Raw genomic sequence first — 5,698 nt, 5'->3', positions numbered from 1 at the left:
CTCCAGGCGGACAAAAAATTAGGGTTTCCCTCCGGCCGTCGCGCCTTGAACCCAGGACCTCCCCCACCACACGCCGCAGTTCTATCCATCCCACCTATCGCACATCACTGTAGATGATGCGACTCTAGACGTACATAAGTCCCCCCCCCCCCCCCCCCCCCCCACTGCGGAGATCCGGCGGCCCAAATCGCGCGCCCCTGCCGTGAACGCGCCTTGCCGTCGATCCCACGAGTTGGACCCCGTGTCATATATAAACGAGGCAGGCCGGGTACGCTTTCACAGCACGAGTTTCAATCATAAATTTTTGCTTTTCTGTGAACTGTGTACGTGATTTCGCCCCTTGACATACCCTTGTGCCGTCTCCCACCAATAAAGCTTCTGCATAGACTCGTCATTTGTTCACGGCAATGTCGAGCTGTGCATTAGGCAACGTTGCTTGTTTCCTAACTGACAAGCATGCAAGCGCCCACGGAAGGGAGTAGGCCACATCTTTTCAGGATCAAAACCACAGCAATCCCAAATTCCAATTAGTTACCTGTGTGCATACACAACCCGCACACACTCATACTAAGCTTGTACATACCTGCTCAACCTTGCCTGATCACTATGTTGGAGGATGACGAGCCTGGCGAGCTCCCCCTTATGCGAAACCTTCATGCTCTGAAACAGCCAAAGGAATCGCCCTCATTGAAAGCTCGGTCGTGAAAGTCGCCCGCTGTTAAGGGCATCTCCTCCATCGCTAATGAACCCAATTTTGCAAGCCTCGACCATGCTTTCGATCACGATTGGGATGCTGTGCAAGATCATGACATGGTACTTCAAAATGGTGAAGGTACTGGTGTTAGAAGAGATGGCTCAGCCCACAGAAGCGATCTCCTCATATGAATAGCTGGGATGCAAGAATGCAGTCTCCTTATGAGAATGATCTGGACTCCAGAATGAGCTGGGACTTAGGGGCGGAAGTCCCTGCAAGCATAGACACAAAACACAGAGGAATGGCGTATCGGGTGCAACTCAAGGGCTCATGATGGTATCTTTGATGACATACACAGAGATGCCCACTCCATCTCACACGATAGAACAACAGAGTGGGTAAGCTCTTCGGCGACTGAGGACTTTGGGTCAAACTATCATGTGGGATTTTTCACACAGCATCAAGATGAAGATGGTAGATTCAAAGCATTGCAGAAGACATCAAAGCTTGAGCAAGGGCATAAGCTGTGGAGACAGAGAGATCAAATTTTGTCTCCTTTGATTCTAAATCCTAATATTGATGCGCAGAAGCCTATGCACTCGAATTCCCCCTTCACTTTGGAGGATCCTATAGATGCAGATGAGCAAGTTTCTGACCATGATTGGGACTATGTAATGGCACAGCAGAGGGAAGCACGACCTCGAGCGCCTCTATTGCAACATGAGACACGCCGTTCCCACAGAAAGCATACAGTTGGCAAGGCTGATGTATTGAGGTCACCACCAATGGCCGTTGCTAGCAATATGAGCAAGCAGCTATACTCAGACTATTCCAGGGTGGTGCCATCTGTGTCTGAGTTCTTCGAGTATGAAGTTCAGGCCATGGAGCGGCCTGGGAAGAAGGAAAGTGGAAAAGCTTCGCAGAAGTCTAAGCCTTCCAAGCAAGGCAAGGGGCTGGCTAGCAGTAAGGAGGAACGCAGAGGTTCTTCCGTGGGGACAAGGAGGAGATCCAGCATGAATTCAGGGCATCAATCGGAGCAAGTTTTATCAATATTGAATCATCCTGCAGCGAGACCAGTAGTAGCAGAGCCGCGACCTTTCCTAACGGAATTGGAGGATTACAATGGCAGTGAGGAATATACTGGCGCCTCCATAGCAGGTGAGCTCGAGAGGCTGGCCATGAGTGAGTTGCATGGGGAGTTGGAATTGGTGGCATGCAACAACAGTGCTGCGCCGGACAGGAACAACACAGGGCGGGCGGATTGTGAAAATGGCCGATGCAGAGCACCTCCAACTCTCAGTGCAACAAGACTGCAAAGAGCTTGCCCTTTGTGATTACAAACCTAGAAATTTGAACCAAAGGCCCAAAGTGTTTGAAGATGTGGTTGGCCAGCACATTGTAGCACAAGCTCTTTCTAATGCAATTCTGAAATCCAGAATTGCTCCTGTTTACCTCTTTCAAGGATCCCGCGGTATAGGTAAGACGTCTCTCCATAATAGTGCTCGGATAAGTTCGCTCCAACCCTCTGCTTAGTCTCGCCATAGTAGTGTGTGTGTGTGTGTGTGTGTGTGTGTGTGTGTGTGTGAGAGAGAGAGAGAGAGAGAGAGAGAGAGAGAGAGAGAGAGAGAGTAGGGAGGCTGCCATGACGACCAGGTTGAAGAAGAATAGGAAGAAGAGAGGTCACGTCAGTGCAGGCCATGGAAGAATTGGCAAGCTGCACAGGAAGCATCTCGAAGGTTGTGGGGTAATGCAGGAGGTATGCACCACCATCGCATTCTGCTCGACAAATATCACCCTGGGTACTGCGGGAAGGTAGGTATGCGCTACTTCCACAAGACAATGAAAAAGTTCCACTGTCCCATTGTGAATGTGGATCGTCTCTTCTCGCTTCTGCCCGACCGTGCGAAGTCTGCTCTGAAAGGAAAGGGGCCCTTGCTGGATGTCACACAGTTCGGGTACTTCAAGGTGCTAGGTAAAGGTGATGCCCCCCCCACTCCTCTGGTCGTTAAAGCCAAGTTCTTCTCTAAGCTTGCGGAGAAGAAGATCAAAGAGGCTTCTGGTGCCGTCCTTCTCACTGCTTGAGGTCAGATCTTCCCTTCTATTCACGTGTAGGCAGATGATGAGGCTTTTTTTGCTTCTCAATAAAGGATTTTTGAATGAGGACTTGTAGAGATGGGTTTTGATGTCCTAGCAATGATTGAATGTACCCGACTTTCCCTTTATTAAAAAAAAAGGAAGAGAGAGAGAGAGAGAGAGAGAGAGAGAGAGAGAGAGAGAGAGATCTTCTTGACAAAGAGGAAGCAGAAGCAGTTGCGGCATAAGCAGTCATGATGGTGGATGTAACAAGCACGAAAGAGGACACACCAACCCCATCAGGTGCTCCAATCGTGGGCGACGTGTGCTCAAGGACAAGGTTGTCAAGCGGTTTCTTGTAAGGAACATTGTTGAGCAAGATGCTTTGCGAGATGTGCAAGATGCTTGCGTTTATAATGGGTACACACTTCCCAAGCTTTACGCCAAAATGCAGTAGTGTGTTTCATGCGCCATTCACTCTCATGTTATCCGTGTGAGATCCCGCACAAAATAAAGAGTTACGTTTGGGAGCCACCACAGAGGTTTAGATGCAAGGAGGATATCCAGAACCAAAGTCAACGTACCAATGTTCCTGTTGTTAGGAAGTAGAGAGTTTTCTAATTAGTGCATAAGCCAGAAGAGGAAGAAGGCTCGTGAAATATGACTTCTATCATAAAACTCTTAGAAGATGCATGCTACGAGCATTGCCACTGTGGTTGAAGCCACCAATTGGATGGACGTTGAGTGATTTTTGAGTCTTTTGGACGGGCTTGTATCTGGTATTTTGGAAATGTCTTTCTAAACTTTTTTCCAAAGAAAGAGAGAGAGAGAGAGAGAGAGAGAGAGAGAGAGAGAGAGAGAGAGAGAGAGAGAGAGAGAGTTCAACTTGCTTTTGAGACCCTGAGTGCGTGACAGAGAGAAGCCTTGCGAGTGAACAAGACACGACACTCAAAATTCACTAAACTCCGCTGAGAGTGAGTGATGAGTGCTCGAAAAATATTTTTTTTCAAAAACTTCTCAAACCTACAAGTTAGAAACAATTGAGGTAAATTGACTAAATCTGAAGGTTTTTATACCAATTTACAATAATTTTTTTCAAATTTTGGAATTTTTCTCACCTTCAACTATAAAATTTAGAGGTAAATCTCAAAATTTGTAGGTGGAGTTACACTAAACCTAGGTTTTTTTCCAGCACTGTGAATGACTTATAGAGACGGTGCTAAGTCTGAGAGAGAGAGAGAGAGAGAGAGAGAGAGAGAGAGAGAGAGAGTGTAATTGGCTATATTGGTGGAGAGCATGCACACCCCTTCCATGCAGAGCTCGCTGCCTAGTGGCGGAGTCAGGCCTACTTTTGTGGAACTCTAGAAGAAGGTGGAGGTAGGGATTGTTGACCAAGGGCATCAATGCATCAAAGTCATTTCTGACGCGCAACCAGAAAGGCTGGTTTTTGAGAAAAGATTCCTCGATGTGATCTTGCAACTGTGGAAGACGAACCTCATTCTCTCTCTCTCTCTCTCTCTCTCTCTCTCTCTCACACACACACACACACACACACACACACACACACACACACACAATATTCATCTTTGTTCTCGTTGAAAGATGGGGTTGAGGTGATTGCAAAGGCATTGCATAAGAGGTGATTGCCAAGCTGTTGCATGCAAGTGGTGATTATTGTTCATGTCGAAAGTATCTTATGATCTTCATTACCTCTCCCACCCTTGGCCATAAAGTCCTCATGATTGGGGCCTTCTCTTTTGCAACTCACCATGAAAACTCTAAAAGAGTCCGTAGTCCATGAAAACTATTTTTTTCAAAAGTATGTGATGTGAAGGATATTTTCCTTTTCCTCTTTTCCTCTTTGTGATGTGAAATATTTTTTTTTTGCGAGCTAGACAAAATGGAGTCACTCACCCAAAAACATTTCTCCCCAATTTCAATAAGGTACAATCTAGCACCAAAGATTGCAAATACACATTGTTCATATTGGCTCCAACCTATCAACACGATCTACCAAATCTGCTTCTTCTATAACTTCCCTACAAGCACTTGCCATAATATTATGTAGTGAGAAACCCTCCTCCCCTCTCCACAACATTGCACGCGCGCGCGCGCACACACACACACACACACACTTTTACTTGTCCAAGCATCTACCATGGCTTGAATGTTGATGACCACAAGCCATGATTGGAGGAGGGAGCATAACCTTGGATACTCAAGGAGTTAATATAAGGGTGGATGATTAAAGTCTCCATAAGGAATGCTCTACATGTTTAGAGACAATGATAGATAGATTGTAATAAGTAATTTGATGCTAAATGTTTTTATTATGATTTAAGTTCTATGTATCTTGTGGGGTTTTCCTCTTTTTTATGATTGCTCGGAAAGGTTTGCTTGGAGCTTGGAATTCCTCATCCTGCAATCAACCATGGCTAGGCACATAACCATTTATGGATGACAATGTGGGCACAAGATTGTTCTTATGTTTGACGATAGCATCTATGCACTTTCTATCTCTTTTGTGATACAACATTATAAAGTAACTAATGCATTCCATTTGCACCCATTAACTCTAATGGGAGAACAGGTGAAGATAAAGGCTACTGAACTTGTTAGTGGTGAACAAATCTTCCTTCTCAATCATGGCCAATGTCATTTCTAGAAGGTTTGCATTGCTATTGAAAGCACACAAGGCATTGGAATGAAGGACACACTAGTAATAGTCTGATGGTCCCTCCAGAGTAGTTGGTATACTACATGCAATGCCTTCACAAAGCAGCCTACACATGGAACTCAAGCAAGCAAAGGATATCATTTAAGTTCAAGAGCTACCTATGCATTATGATGGACATGTGGCACTTGAGTTACCATATTTTGATCTATTTGTGGACAAAGTTATGACAATTGCAACATGTGAATTTACCATGG

At 45.6% G+C, this 5,698-nt stretch overlaps 2 pseudogenes across 1 annotated transcript; both read left to right on the top strand.

Annotated features, from left to right (window-relative positions):
- Positions 1-370: 370 nt before the first annotated feature.
- On the top strand, positions 371-2,330 carry LOC147428736 (uncharacterized; annotated as a pseudogene).
- LOC147428735 (large ribosomal subunit protein uL15x pseudogene) lies at positions 2,046-3,570 on the top strand (annotated as a pseudogene). The gene is made up of 2 exons (XR_015185944.1): positions 2,046-2,171; positions 2,348-3,570. The product of XR_015185944.1 is annotated as a large ribosomal subunit protein uL15x pseudogene (transcript).
- Positions 3,571-5,698: the final 2,128 nt, after the last annotated feature.

Source organism: Adiantum capillus-veneris, chromosome 23, assembly GCF_014529385.1.
Source record: "Adiantum capillus-veneris isolate H3 chromosome 23, ASM1452938v2, whole genome shotgun sequence".
Classification (NCBI taxonomy): domain Eukaryota; kingdom Viridiplantae; phylum Streptophyta; class Polypodiopsida; order Polypodiales; family Pteridaceae; genus Adiantum; species Adiantum capillus-veneris.
Note: the sequence above shows the minus strand (reverse complement) of the source record. Positions and strands in the feature narration are given on the sequence as shown.